Raw genomic sequence first — 17,186 nt, 5'->3', positions numbered from 1 at the left:
TTGTTCTAGGAAGGTTTTGGGTTTATCCTAGCTGCGTTTTCTACTCCCAAAAAACTCTTCTTTCTCAGATTTTCTTGGTCTCTTTCCACTCCTCCTCTACTTCCGCTAGCCTCCTCTCTTCCTTTCCCTCAATTTGTTTTGCTTTGGATGCTTTAATCTTCACTCAAACTTCTTATTTTCTCTCATGTGTTTGCTTGCATGTGATTTTCTCCACATGTTATTTGGAATAAGGTGCTGAAGAGAAGAGTGTCTCTTCCTTTTCCCCTTCTCTCTATTCTGCCATCAGCACTCTTATTCAATGTAATAAAGAGTAATCTCGATCTAACTTGTAGCGAATTCTCAATTTTTTATTTTATTTTAATTATTTAGTGGAAAACATAATGTACAATAGACAATATCACCCTCACGATAATAGCTGTTTCATTTCCTGCTGCTTTAGTTAAGTCATCTGTAACTCCCGACTGAGTTCATTATGTACGCTATCCCTTATCTGTACCACCCCATCGATTTATTCATTATTATAAGTGATAGTTAAATATTATGTCCAAACATAGTGAATTTCTCTTTTATGCAAGCAAGTGAAGTTTGGACAAGTACAGCATATAGCATGTTAATACAGGGTTATTTAGTACTAAAAACTCTTTAAAAAAAGTTCATTTTAAAGTTGTAGAAAAACTCATGAAATTCAATTTTTATTCATTAATTCACATAAAGGAAAATTGTGCATGAAATTCAATTTTTTTTAAAAATGCATTTTAAAGTTGTGCCCACGTATTAGTAGGTTCAGATAAAGGAAAATTGTGCATGTTTATTTCTACAGAGAAGCTTTGAAACTTGGAAGGATAACTTGTCTTCAAAGAATTTATAAGCAGATGCAATGGTTGTGACAATGCCTAGTGTTAGTTGTTAGGGCTGGAGGAACTATACGTTAACAAGCTAGCTTTGAAGTGTTTGTCGTCGCACTATAACTTTCCAAGGACTTCGATCGATTTGAGTTCTCTGCCTTTCCCTCTTGTTTTCCACGTAACCAAAAGGCAGGTTAATGGTCCTAAGAAAAAAAAAACAACTACAAATTATTATACATAAAGCTAAATTATGTGAGGAAAGTCCTGTTCATGAAAACTCATTGTATTGTGGATTGGAACAGTGTTAACAAAAGTTCATCAAGATTCATGACACTGTGGATTGGAGCAGTGTAATGACAGAATTGCCCTTACCACATAGAGATGCAGTGTAATTATAAAATATTAATTATAATACAAATAATAATATTTTGTAGTATTAATAATATTAATCATCATAAAATAATAATATTTTAATATTAATAATATTAAATAATACAAATAATAATATTTTTAATATTAATAATAACAATAAACTTACTCAAGTTTAAGTGGGTCCAGCTGCAATACCAAGCCCAAAAGCTTTGGGCCCCTCTTAAATGGCAGACCCAAAAGCCTTGGGTCTGGCTGCATTATGAACCCATTAGAGTTGGATGAAGACGCAAAACCCAAGAGCATTGGGTCCTGACGTGGATCCATTAGCCTAGGGACTGACTCTTGACCCAATAGTTTTGGGTCAGGTAGGGCTCCAAGACCTAGGAAGTACCTTTACTCAAAAGTAAGCTTACAACTATCTTTGATTTTTGTAGTCTTCTGATGAAGGTACTTCTCCAAACCAACCTCTTACCCTAAACAGACTTACCTGGCAAACTCCCAAAACAACCATTGCCCCAGACATTTCCATCACTAATGCACCAACTATTCTCACTCAACACAAGTATAATGCCTCTTCCCTCTATGAATGGAATATAGATGGAATGTCCGAATACAACATCCTCAACACTCTCCAACAAATGACCATGGCAGCAAATGCCTACAAAACCCAGACAGGAACCCCAGATAAAGCCATTGCTGAGCTCCTTATTGCTGGTTTCTCTGGCCAGTTAAAAGGATGGTGGGATTACCATCTCACTGACACCGATCACCTACATATCCTAAACTCTTTCCAAACATATGAGGACCAAACACCCATCCTTGACCCATCCGGAAACACCATCCAAGACGCTGTGTCAACCCTTATTCTTACAATTTCCTTACATTTTGTTGGAGACCCTTCCCACTTGAAAGAAAAAAATGCTGAACTCCTTTCCAACCTTAGATGTAAGAAACTAAGTGACTTCCAATGGTACAAAAACACCTTCCTTACCCGAGTCATGCTTAGGGAAGATTCAAACCAACCCTTTTGGAAAGAAAAATTCCTTGCAGGACTACCTATTCTCTTAGGAGAAAAGGTTTGAAATAAAATCAAAGATACCTTCACTACAAAAACCATCCCATATGACCAGCTCACATACGGTGAACTTGTAAAGTGTCGGTGGAAAGACAGTTTGACTTTTCCATCTGTGTATTGTGTAATATTTTTAATTTGGACATTGGGTTGAGGTGGTGGTGGTAGTTCGGGTGGTGCTGCACCTTCAAGGATCCAATCTTCTGGTAGGGATATGTCTTTCCATTGGATTGCTTTTGGGACAACAGTGTTTGAGCGGGATAAATCTGTTTGTAGTAGGAGTGTTTCACCTTTTTGAGATTGGAATTTGTGTTTGCTGGCAAAGGCTGAGAACATGGCTTTGTAATGGATTTTGAATATGAGAGCAACAGGGATAGATCCTTCGAGCATGTCATAATTGTGGGTCTTTATTTGTAGTAGCATACTTTGCAAGATATTTTTGTCTTTGAGGGATATGGTTATGTTTGGATAACAATCAAATGATACCGGCCCACTGCAAAGGCTAGATTCAATAGAACTGAGGAGGGAGTCTTGGAAGTTTTGAAATCGAGCATCACGGAGGACAACTAGAATGGAAGTGTTTAATCCTTCTTTTGTAAGGGGTTTTATCCCGACTTGGACAAGGCCAACATGAATATATTTATAATTTCGGGCTAGATGTTTTTGTAGGGATTTTTGAGAGAGGAGTTGAATGGTTTCAAAAGGTTTGGTAAGCTGAATATCTCGCTCTTCAGTTTTGATGAGGGAGTCTTGGACTTGGGTCTGCCCCTTGCCTCTCCCAAACAACCTGGGTTTGACATGACCTTCCAGATCCAAGTTAATTAAAATAAAAATATTTGATTTTACCCTTCAAATCAAATATATGTTTTTTTTATAGTAATAAAATTTATTTCAAATTTATTAATATGAATGAATTTAAAAATATTTATGATATTAATAATAATATTAAACTTATTTTACCTAAGTTTTTATAGTTTTTAATCCCCTTAAATAAAACTTATTGTTTTTCTTCAATAATAATAATATTTTTCTTCAAATCTATTAATTTAATAAGATTAAGAATAAGAATAAGAATAATAATAATTTTACCTTTCAAATCAAATCTATTGTGTTTTTCAAAATTAATGATATATTTTTTAAAAAAATTAATTATGATATTAGTAATATTAATTATAATAAAAACAATAAAATTTATAATACAAATAATAATATTTTTAATATTAACAATATTAATTATAATACAAATAATAATATTTTTAATATTAATAATATTAATCATCATAAAAATTAAAATATTTATTAACCAAAATAATAATATTTTAATATTAATAATATTAAAATTAAAATTAAAAAAATTTATAATACAAATAATAATATTTTTAATATTAATAATAATAATAAATTTATTCAAGTTTAAGTAAGTTTGACTGCAACATCAGGTCCAAGAGCTTTGGGCCCCTCTAAAATGAGGGACTCAAAAGTTTTGGATTTGGCTGCAATCCAAACTTATTAGAGTTGGGTGAGGATGCAAGACCCAAGAGCATTGGGTCCAGACACAGACCCATTAGCTTAGGGTCTGACTCTTAATCCAATTGTCTTGGACCAGGTAGGGCTGCAATACTCAAGGGACTTGGGTCTGCCCATTGCCACTCCCAAGCAACTTGAGACTAGCATGCCTTTCCAACCTGAAGTTAATAATAATAAAAATAATTGATTTTACCCTTCAAATCACATCTATGCTTTTTTTCGATAGTAATACATTTATTTCAAATTTAATAATATTTATGATATTAATAATAATATTAAACTTACCTTACTTAAGTTTTTATAGTTTTTAATCCCCTCAAATAAAACATATTGTTTTTCTTCAATAATAATAATTTTTTTTTCAAATTTATTGATTTAATAATAAAAATTCATATTCATATTTTACCATTCAAATTAAATCTATTGTGTTTTTCAAAATTAATGATATATTTTTAAAAATTTTAACTATGATATTAGTAATATTAATTATAATAAAAACAATAAAATTTATAATACAAATAATAATATTTTTAATATTAACAATATTAATTATAACATAAATAATAATATTTATAAACCAAAATAATAATATTTTAATATTAATAATAACAATAAACTTATCCAAGTTTAAGTGGGTCTGCCTACAATACTAGGCTCAAGAGCTTTGAGCCCCTCTAAAATGAGGGACCCAAAAGCCTTGGGTCTAGCCACAATCCGAACCCATTAGAGTTGGGTGAGGACGCAAGATCCAAGAGCATTGGGTCACGACGTGGAACCATTAGAATAGGGTTTGGCGCTTCACTCAATTGTATTGGGTCAGGTAAGGCTGTAAGACCCAAGGGACTTGGGTCTACCCATTGCCACTCGCAAGTAACTTGGGTTTGACATGTCCTTTCAGACCTAAGTTAAAAATAATAAAAATAATTGATTTTACCCTTCAAATCACATCTATGTTTTTTTTCCATAATAATAAAATCTATTTCAAATTTAATAATATTTATGATATTAATAATAATATTAAACTTATTTGACCTATGTTTTTATAGTTTTTAATCTTCTCAAATAAAACTTATTGTTTTTCTTCGATAATAATAATGTTTTTCTTCAAATTGATTAATTTAATAATAATAATAATAATTTTACCCTTCAAATTAAATGTATGGTTGTTTTTAAAAAATAATGATATATTTTTAAAATTTCTTAGTTATGATATTAATAATATTAATTATAATAAAACCAATAAAATTTATAATACAAATAATAATATTTTTAATATTAATAATATTAATCATCATAAAAATTGTAACTCCTAATGTCATGGAAGTCGAAGATTTGGATGCAACTGTGAGAGGTCACTACCAAAAAATCAGCGAAAATCAATAGAATTACCAACAAAACTATTTTGTTAGAAATTTTACCGACGGATATAATTCCGTCTGTAATTTAGTCGGTCTGTACCGATAGACATTTGCTTTTGGTAATAATTACCGACACATAGATTCTGTCAGCAATTCGTTTGGTATATACCGATGGAATTATTTCGTCGGTATATACCGACTGAATTGCCGACGAAATATATAGAATTTTGAAATGACGTGGAATTTTTTCAGACAATTTTACCGACGGAATGACCGAGGGATTCAAACAGGGATCTCCGTTCAGTGACATGTCCCATTCACCATCAGAATTACCAACGGGTATGCTGACAGGATGTGTCCGTCGGTGATTCCATCTGTAAAAGCCAATAGATCTGCACTCTGCCGACTCTATCCTCCTTTATTTCCTTTTTCTCCCCTCACAAACTGCAAACAACCACCCACCACCCTAAAAATATCCCCCTCTTCTCAAAGCACTCATCTTTCTTATACTTTTGTACGTGGTCACAACATATGTTTTTCGCTTTATTGTGGATTTTATCATTTTTTGTAATAAATCTATCCTTTTTAATTTTAATATTTAAATGTGAATTTTATTGTTTTTTATTGTTTTTTTTAGTATATGTATTTTGTTAACATATGTACTTGTTTTATTGTTATTGTCAAAGAAACTTGTAGTATGAATGTATAATTTTGTTGAAACTTTGTTTGAATTACACTGAATTAGATGTGTTGTGATGAAATAAATAATAGCTTGTTTAATGGGTCCATTTTAATTTTTATCAATTCTATTGCGGAGTTGTGATTTTCGTAAATTTATATATGTATAAATTTGTATGGGCGTTGATAATTGATAATTGATAATGAATATTTAACATAAGTGTCCAATATTTTTGCAAATTTATTTACGTAACATGGTTAATTAATACATGTTGTCATCATAATTTTATAGAGGTTCGATAGAAGTCATGGATGATCATTCATGGATATATCGAGACTCACCCCAAGGATTGTGGAGGATGGATTATTTTAATGGGGTTCACGGTTTTATTAATTTCACAACATCTATTTCGAGAAACTTTATTGATGGCGGTATTAGGTGTCCATGCAGGAAGTGTAAAAATAAAATTTTCTGCATCCAGATGTTGTAAAGATGCATCTTCTAACCAAACGGTTTATGGAGGATTACCTATGTTGGTATGCATAGTTAGTGAGTTGGTTGAACTATATCGAGTTGCTCCTTTGATTGACTTGGAAGAAAATTCAAATTTTTCAATTTTTGATGATACTCTTGTTGATGTTGACGCAGAATGTTGTTTTGAGCTCTAAAGGACAAGCAAATGTCGATGAAGATGATGATATCCATATTGATGCAACTATATTATTCGATAATTTTACCCACATTTAACTAGTGTTTTTTCTATGTTTTATATATATAATGCCTTGATATTCTTCGTTTTATGTTTTGAAGGCACTTTTGGATGAAAGATGCAAAAATGAGTAAATTGGCAGATTTGACCTTCAGTTAATGTTTTGTGCAGTACGTGAGCTCTAGAGATTGAAATGAAGTGATTCCAGTGACATTAAAAAAGCTAACATCCATACTTTTCTGGAAATCTAAGGCAAGAAAATAAAATAAGGAAGAGCATGAAATCGCAGCCTTCAAAGTCAAATCTCGCAATCTACCAGTGTTGACCTTCAGCCATTTCGTCTTGAATATCTAGAGCTACAGAAGTCTAATTGATGCAAACTCAATTTTTTTGGATTCCTGACTCAATTTTCTATAAAAGATCCAATTTTAAGCTATAAACGATGTCATATGAAGGAGATATGATTTTTCAAAGATGACAACTGAATTCTGCCAACAAACAGGTTTCATGAAGAAATGAGTCCAAATTACGCTCCGTAGCATCTAAACCGATATCCAAGTTTTTATTTCAGCAATTTAGCTCCTCTAAGTCAAAGCTTGAAGATTTCATGCAAGGCTATTTCTCCTTTTTTAGGAAAATAGTTATTGAAGTACTTAAATGTAAACAGTCTACTTAAGGAAGGATTATTTTGTAAAATAGAGACTAGGGTTTCCTAGGATATAAAAAGAATGAGAGAAGAGAAAGGGGGCAACTAGCCAAGAGGTGAAAAAGCCCCCCTCCTCTAAGAAACATGAAATTATGCATTCTTCCTTTTTTTTTTATTAGTTGTTCAACAAACATGTAAGGCTAAACACTTTTTCTTGGTTGCAAGGACACGGAAACTTTCGGATTTCAAGAACTGTGAGATTTATTTTACCTTTTCTTTTCAGTTTATATGATGAATATGTTTGTTCTCCTATGCTTATTTTTCCTATGATTGTTTATTTTAATTGCTAGAGTGGACTCTAAGTTATTATTGTAGACAATCTATTGCTAAGTTTGATATCAAAACTGGAGTTGTGGTGTATGAACTTGTGAAGCAACTGAGTTTAATAATTGTGTCGGATCTATATTATTAATCTTAGGGAGAACATTCAATCAAATCAAACATAGACTGCGGACAATTATGTTTTCTTGATTAATCAACTTATCTAATTCTTAAGGCTGCCATTGAATTAAATTACTAGTGCGGACACTGTGGTTGTTTGATGGTTAGGGTTAGTTATATAGCGGATTCGTTAACTAACCAATGTTAAGAAGAGATAAATATTCAGAATATAAATTGATGTTTCGTTTCCTTGATCAATTCTGATTTCTGTAGGTGGATGTGTGCTTGCAACCAAGGTTTGTTCTCTTAATAATTTTATGATTTTATTAAATTTTGTTTGATAGTTTTCTGTTTCTTCTTCTTTAGCCTAGATAATGTCCAAACCCCCCCTAAATTACATATCATCTAGCATAAAAATCTAACTTGAATCTTCCTCGTGGGATCGACCCCTTGCTTGCTCTATACTATCTTGTGTTTTGTGTTTGAAGCTAGGGTAATTAATTTGTGCGACCGCGACATCGCAGCACATATTGAAGATTGCAATGGAGTTGATGACTATTCAATTGACGACGAAGAAGAAAATTCTGACTAACTATGAGAATCAAGGAAAGTGTAAAGAATTTTTTTTATAATGTAATATATATTATGGATGATATTTTGTAACATGAAATATTTATTTTATAAGTGTTAACTATTGTTATTGTTTTGTCCGATGGGCAGTTTTTAATTTAAGTGTTTGCAGGAAGGTAAATAAGCAATACAAACATAAATATTTACTGGAAATGCCAATATCACCGATGTCTATACCGACGGATATCGTCCGTCGACATTTCACAGAAAGTTGCATAAATATTTATTGGAAATGCCACTATCATCGACGTCTATACCGATGGATACCATCTGTCGGTAGTTCACAATTACCAACAAAATCACCGACGGACAGTGTGAATTCTAAAGGTCGGGTATTAATGCATCTCTGACAGCGTGCAGGTGCCGACAGAATTACCAATGGACCGTGAAAAATATGGAGGGTAATTAAAATTTCTTATGCGAAATTCAAAATTTACAGACAGATTTTCAAAACATTACTGATGGAATAATTAAAAATTAATATTATTTAATTGTCCATCAGTGAGTACATCGAGAAAGCTGGGCTATAAATCCCAGCGACCGCCCCTTCAGTTTATTTTTCCTCTGCTTCGTTTCACAGCTCTCCTTCAATTCCCCCCCCCCTCTCATTTGCTTCAAATCTCTTGTTTTTATGCTTGTAATCTCTAGTTATATCTTCAACAAATTAAAATGTATGTATTTCCATTTAATATGCTTAATGATTTTATTTTAGTATATTTTCTTTGTTTTAGCTATTGTTATTTTTGTTGTGTTTTTTTGTTTTAGTGTATTTTTATAATGTAGATAAAGTCTTGAGATAAACAAATTATTAAGGTAAGCATTTTTCATTCCTAAAGTCTATAGTTTTTTTTTAATTTGTTCAATATATTTTATTGTTATTATTATTGCCATAATAATTGAATACTTTGTTGAATTTTACTTGTTATTGTTGAATTTACCTTGTAATTACTAATTGAATATATAGGAATATATTTAATTATTTTATCTCAATTTTACTCTATTAATGCATGATATGTGTTTAATTATTTCCATTAATTTTAATTGAATATATAGATGTTAGGTTGTATATAAGATTTTGCAATGGAGTCAATTGGCTTGTGGATATTATTAATATTTGCAGGTTTGAAAACTGTGGGTAGTCTCCAATATAGGGGAGGTGATGCCGAATGTTTTTTAAATAATCAAATTTAATTATGTAATTATTCATATAAATTTGTGTAGATGCGTAGAATGAAATCAACAGAACGTCGTCAGTAGATGGTCGCAACTAGTTCTTCTAGTAGCGAGGATGACTTATCCTTAGTTGCTGACCAAGAAGAGGCACTTGCGCCAACTTGTGATTCTACCTCTTCTAGCGTGGTTTCACAGTGCACAGGTGGCGTGCCTTCATAGTGGGGTCAATTCACCCGCAAGTACCAGGCACATTGGAAGGATGAGCTTTCAATGTCAGTTTGTTTAGGTTTTAGTTTTTTTTATATACTTATAACATAATTTATGAAGAACTAATTAATATTTTATTAATTTTATTAATTTCAAGTTCACAAACATTGAGGCTGCTCGGACAATAACATCGGCGTTTAAATCGTCGATGGAGATTCCATTATTTCAATGGAGTCAGGTTTCCAGACATCCTGAGTGGAGAACTAATATCGATGCATGGTTTCAATGATTTCAGGTAGGTGTTAACTTCTAATTTCCAGCTTACTTTTAATAAATTATTTTTAAAATTTTATATCTTGTACTATTTTTATTTTAAATGAATTATTTATACACAACACAAATTTGAGTGGGATAGCGCGAACAATAATGTTGTGAGGAGGGTATGGGAGAATCACGCAGCAACTAGATAACATCGAAAATAATATAACTTTTTGTTTTATAATTTTACGTTCTAAATTCTAATTTGTTACTATGGAAGTAGGTTGCGTGATTTTTGGTATGACACACAAAAAAAACAAAAAGATATGCGAGAGATAACGGTTTAGAAGGCTGGAATGAGGTGGCGGTTTGGCGGGAATTCGAACCATCATTCATCTCGAGGGATATATGGACACAATATATTGAGCACATGACATCTAAGCGGTTTGCACGACGATCACAGTCCGATGCTGACAATCAGAATCGATAAATTCATGGTTCGGTGACCACGCACACCAGCGACTCTGTTCCATTCAGTGCACATGCGAAGTGGATGGTAAATTAATTTAAATGAAATATATCGTTAATTAATTTGTTGTTGCTTATAAATATATTTAACTTACAACATTTTTTTCAAACAGGCTACGTCTCTTGGACGTGAGCCGAGCCCATTGGAGCTGTTTATCGAGACGCACGTGCGGAGTGAAGACCGCCAAAAGGGGGTGCAATAGTTCGTGAACAACCGTGCTCAACACTTCATGGTATGTTCGTTCAATCATTTTATTTCGTAAGTTATTATGTTCTTGAATTGAATAAGATGATTTTTAAAAAAAAAATTCAGGAGACCTATAATAGCCCGTTGAGGGAGAGATATGGGGACGATCTTTCGACCCATCCAGAATTCGATCTGGATTTGTGGATGGCGGTAGGATCGTCTGGTGGACTCGATAAAAATCGGGTCTACGGGCTCTCCAACACTACAGCCGAAAACTTGTGGGTGGCCCGTAGTGTCTCAACCGTTGGGAGATCTCCATCAGTATCGAGCGCCCAGTCTGAGGAGTTCGTGGCTTTGAAACAACAATATGAATGACTCTTGACAGATTATGAACAACTTCGTCAAATGATAATGGACATTAGATCAAGGATAGGTGATGATACATGTGCAATCCCTTTTTGGTCGTACGGTTCTGGGAACAACCAACCTCCTCCTCCTCCTCCTCCAACTCCACCGTTATTCTAATTTAATTTTGTTTTTGAAACACATTAAATTTGTAATGAATATTTGGATGAATATTATTTAACATTATTTTTATATTTTTAATGTTTAATACAATTTTATTTGGTTAATTAGTTTCTTTTTACTATTAATCAATATAATATTTTTTAAAAAAATTATTTATTCTAAATAATATTTTTTAAATATTTTTAAATAAATACCGCAACCTTACAAACGGAACAGGTCCGTCGGTATTAGACAGAGAGTTGAAAATAATTTACTGCCCATGCCACAATCACCGACAGAATAACGTCGTCGGTGATTTACCGTTGACAATACCGACGTACTGTATCCATTGGTATTTTACAGAGAGTTCTGAAATATTTACTGCTCATGCCATAATCATCGACGAACTGGCCGTCGGTGATTTACCGGTGGAAATGCATATGGAATAATGGTGTAGTGGGTGTTGGATCTACTGGTGTTTGAGCTTCATGTGATTTTAATGTTTTTTCATAAATGTTTATGTTTCTTGGTGTTTAAATTTATTATTTATACAGTAAAAGTTCTGGATTTTTATCAGAAGTTTGATAGAAGAGATTGATGGCATAAGAGATGCTATTGTGTTCGGTTCAAAGCAAGCCCCGCCTGGTTGGATCGGATCACGGTCAATCCCTCGTCCACAAGCAAAATCCAGATTAACCATGTTGCTTTGTTTGTTTGGCTATGGAGTCTTAAAGCATAATAGATCAAGTTAATAAAACTTTATAAACTACTGTTACGACGGAGATGAACCGAAAGAAACAGTAGCAACAGGGAAGGCATGGATAGGAACTGTAAAAATATTCACAATTCCACCAACGAAATCTACCAAAATGGTTAAAATTGGGCATTCAAACTTAATTGTTCACTAATTAAATCTTTAATAAAATTTAATCTATTGAAAGTATAATTAAGTCCTTACATTTAATTAAATTTTTCAATTGGACCCACATTAATTCTTAAATTTAATTAAAATTCAATTTGGCTCATAATTAAATCAAATTGGCCTATTAAAAAATTAATTATATCTTTGGACTTAATTCTTATGCAAATTCATCAAATAATCTTTTAATTTGTCCTTGAATTTGCATTTTTTTCTCCATTTTTGAGCATAATGGGGTACAATTAGGCCTTGAATTTCCTTCAAAATTGCAGTTGTATTCTCGGCCATTATTTTATTTTTTTCATTTTTATTTTTTTAAAAAAGTGAATTTTATGGAATAACCCAGAATTGAGTTATGATAATATTAATAATAATATTAAACTTATCTGACCTAAGTTTTTATAGTTTTAAACCCTTCAAATAAAACTTATTATTTTTCTTTGATAATAATAATATTTTTCTTCAAATTTATTAATGATAATAATAAAAATAATAAATAATAAATATTATTATGGTTTTGTTTCGAAATTAATTATATATTTTTAAAATTTCTTAATTATGATATTAATAATAATAATAATATTTTTAATTCAAATAATAATATTTTTAATATTAAGAATATTAATCATCATAAAAATAATAATATTTATAAGACAAATAATAATATTTTTAATAATATTAAATTTACCCAAGTTTAAGTGGGTTTGACTGCAACACTAGGCTCAAAAGCTTTGGACCCCTCTTAAATGTCAAACCCAAGAGCCTTGGTTCCAGCTGCAATTTGAACCCATCAGAATTGGGTGAGGACGCCTAACCCAAGTGTCCCGGGCCAGGTAGGGCTGGAAGATCCAAGGGATTTGGGTCTGCTTCCATGCCACTCCCACACAACTTGGATCTGACATGCCCTTCCAGACCCAAGTTAACAATAACAATCATAATTGATTTTACCTTTCAAATCAATTCAATGTTTTTTTTATAGTAATAAAATTTATTTTAAATTTAAGAATATTAATGAATTTAATAAAATTGAGGTTTCTAATATAAAATATATAAAGATTTCACGATGTTGAATACGACAACACCTTTCATCGTCCCATTAGATTGGGAACTGAGCGCACCATGTAAAAGTATAAATGGAGCTAGTTCATAAACTTACCTTTTCCTTTCTTTTCTCTTCAGCTATTTTTTTTTAAAATTAATAATAATAATCAACGAGCAATTATTTTTTTAACTGATTTTTCAATTATTTTTTCAATTTGTTCCTAAATAATAGAATCGACAAAGTGACTTATAAAATAGAGAGAAAAACCCTAACCCATCTTCATCATCTCCTTACAACTTTTGATTCTAAGTTTGCAAGTTATAAAAGAAAAGGCAAATAAAAGAAAGTCTCATAAAGCCATACAACAAACCTAAATTGAAAATCCTAATTAAATATACTTTGTTGCTGTCGCTGCTAATACTGATGTTATTCATGCTCGAGCTCGTGCTCGTGCCTGTGCTCGTGCTCGTGCTTGTGCTTGTGCTGCTGTCATTGTTGCTGGTAATGGTGTTGGTGGCGGTGACTGCGGCTACGGCTGCTGGTGGCGGTTGCGGTTGTGTTGCTGCTGCTAGTGACTGGATCTGTTTCAATAAATTAAATGGGTTTTTGGAGGTGCAATATGCAAGAATATTTTGGATTTATTTGTCTAAAAATGATGATTCCATGTATTTCAAATATTGTTGATAAAGATGTTAGATTAAAAAATTGAATATTTCTTTCTACTTGTTTTTGTAATTATTAATAGAAACATAGAGACCGATTAAAAAGATGTTATGGGCCTATTCCAAAAATTATTAATAAAAATATTTCTGGTAGTGATATTTCTTTCTACATTTTTTTTGTAATTATTAATAGAAACATAGAGAGCGATTAAAAAGATGTTATGGGCCTATTACAAAAATTATTAATAGAAATATTGCTGGTAATGGTTTTTCTTTTTTTGTTAATTTCCTAACAGAACAAGCCTATTCCAAAAATCATAATGTTTAGGATAGAAAATCAGGAAAGCTCAGGAATAGAACAGTTGGCTGTTGAAAACTCGAAATACCATTGAAATGCACGTAAATTTTGTTCTTACCTGGCTACTTGTAGAGAGTCCAACATCATAAACCATGGTGAGATCAGTCTTGAAAAGTCCAAATGATCGCTCAGAACCAGGTCCAGGTTTCAAGTCTTCGTCATAAAGAGCAAAGAGGTATGTATCCACTGATTTTCCTGGCATGAGTGGAGTGCCCACCATCGATCGAAGGTGTGCAATCAAATTGCCATTGTAAGCCTTGGCATTCTCAATGCTTGGCCCTACGTCGTTGTCATCTCCTTTAAATGGCCATCCAGTATCAGCCACCACAATCTCAACATTCTTAAATCCCATAGAATTCAGTGCAGAATAAACTGCATCCACCTGCAATTGATTAAACCACTTGTCAGTAGCATTTTTATTAGATCATCTATTGATACAAAATTTTCGCACTTGCAATTTGATTTACTCTCACCTGAGCATCGAACATGTTCATGTACTTGATCTTAGTGTTTCCATCCATTCGTCCTGCATTCGGCTGGAAAAGGCAAAAAGCGAGAGTCTCAGGCCTTGTATCGCTTCTGTAGGCAAAGTAAGGGTAGGGATTGATTGCGAAAGGCGAACCATTCGCATGATTAAACTCCAACAAGCCCTTCATCAGATCCCCATAACTTGGATCAAAGCTTCCAGAAGAAGGTGGCTCAGACTGCTTAAGCACTCCCATCGGATGAACAGTGGATACCTTAATTTTACCCCCGAGCGATGCATCATTTAGAGCATTCTGTACATTTTGCATTGCTGGTAATAGCTTGTTCATGAGATTCTGGTCATTGGAAGTCATGACCCCGTTGCCAACAGTGATGAGGATGATATTGCTAGCTGGATAGAAGGGAAGCACGTTTGTGTTGATCCAGCTCTTGGCAAAATTGGGATCAGAGGCTAGTCCTGGAATGTCACCATTTGCAGTGCCGATAACAATTCCAATTCCGGTTTTGGCTAAGGCTTTGATTATGGCGGTGTCCGATCCATATAATCCTTTTGGATTGAAGTGGATTGAAGAAGCTTTGCGGTGGATGATGGTGGTGGAAGGTTGTCCGCAACTTTGCCATAGTTTATACCGATGAATGATTGCGAGTCTGCACAAAAAGCAGCAAAATTTAAAGCAGATGATCAAACATCAATTTTTAAACGAGAGAACAGAACACCAACATTTTTTGTTTTCATAGACTGAAATGAAGACAGCTCAGTTAAGGTAAATTCTTTAGAAATGGAAGGAGGTAATTAAAATAGAAAGAGACGCAAACTTACTAGCGATTTTTACAGTCTGTAAGAAGGAAAGGAGTAGGAGAGCAACAGTACAAGGAAGCACCACCATGGCTAAGGAGGAGCGGTTTCTATTCTGCATTTTTTGAAACTGGAGTGGGCATTAAATATAGAATATGCTCCAAGTCGAGGGCAGAAGCGTAAAGATGACATGGGATATATTCTTATTATAGAATATGGGCTGTAAAACTCCAAGTATAAACCAATTAGGATATATATTAGGATATGAATACTTGGAATTATAAGAAAAATAATAATATTTATAACATAAATAATTATATTAAGAAACCCAAGAATATTTATAACACAAATTATAATATTTTCTATATTAATACTTTGAATTATAATAAAAATAATAATATTTATAATACAAATAATAATATCTTTGATATGAATTCTTTGAATTATAAGAAAAATAATAATATTATAACACAACTCATGACCCAAGAGTATTGAGTCCTGATATAGGACCCAAGCCAATTGGATCCTGACCCATGACCCAAGAGACTTAAGTCGTAATGCAGTGTAATATCCCGACCCAACCTGCTGTATATTGTTCGCTTTGGGCCTTACCGCCCTCACGGTTTTGTTCTTGGTGACGCGAGCCCACTTCTGAGCCTGACGCCCCAAAATACGTACAACAGGTCAACGACCAGCACTACTCATAAAGCTCTAGCTTTGGATGCTCGCTTCCGATGTGGGATATGTAGCAGCCCGACTGTACAACTTGATCAATGTTAAAAGATCCCAACATATTCTCTTAATTTGAGGGTAATTTTTTTAAAAAAATCTACAAAAAATTCGGAAAAGTTTCATTTGTATTTAGGACATCCCAAGTTATCGACTATTATCAATTTACTCAATCAACTCGTCATCACAAGGTTCTATAATTCCGGACCTTATATCAATCATCATAATTCAACACCTCATACAATCCACACAATATATATATATATATATATATCCTACGAGTAAGTTCAATATGAACATAGCCCACATATCATATCATAAAATTTAAAAGAAAAAGAAATACTAACATGCAAAAAAGCATTACAACATAATAAGTGTTCTTAAATATTTCAAAGGGGTTAATTACAAGATAACTAAAGTACTACATGCTAAACTGAACTTTTATAAATACATCAAGGTTTACACAAAAGCATACTACATAAACGTGTTAATTCCCTTTTGTTTAAGTTAAATATTTACATAAGCTTCACAAAGTAGAGTCATAAAATAATGATCTCCCTAGATATTTGATGGACCTGTTACATAAATAAACATATCATTCTATTGATAAAAGAAATATACATATGCTCATGTAATGTATATGGAAGAAGTATTAATTTTCTATCGGATCCATAAGAATTATAACAAACAACTTATATTTTGGTTGTAAATCTTTTAAACCCAATTAACACTTATTTGTATATTCTTCATTTGAATACTCTTATTTACTTGCATGAACCGGGTGACCTTGCAAAGTCTAATCTTGTAATCCATTTCCCGGCAATCCTATCACAGATGACATTAGTCGAAGCAAATCTTGTAATCGTTTTCCCAGCATTCCTATCACGGATACCATTAGCCGAAGCTAATCTTGTAATTCGTTTCCCGGCATTCCTATCACGGATGCCATTAGCCGAAGCTAATCTTGTAATTCATTTCTCGACAATCCTTTCATGGATGCCATTAGCCGAATCTAATCTTGTAAATACGCTAGACTTTATTTACATTGAACATGA

General features: G+C 32.7%; 1 pseudogene; it reads right to left on the bottom strand.

Annotated features, from left to right (window-relative positions):
• Positions 1-1,379: 1,379 nt before the first annotated feature.
• On the bottom strand, positions 1,380-15,512 carry LOC133682907 (glucan endo-1,3-beta-glucosidase 7-like; annotated as a pseudogene).
• Positions 15,513-17,186: the final 1,674 nt, after the last annotated feature.

Source organism: Populus nigra, chromosome 2, assembly GCF_951802175.1.
Source record: "Populus nigra chromosome 2, ddPopNigr1.1, whole genome shotgun sequence".
Lineage (NCBI taxonomy): Eukaryota > Viridiplantae > Streptophyta > Magnoliopsida > Malpighiales > Salicaceae > Populus > Populus nigra.
Note: the sequence above shows the minus strand (reverse complement) of the source record. Positions and strands in the feature narration are given on the sequence as shown.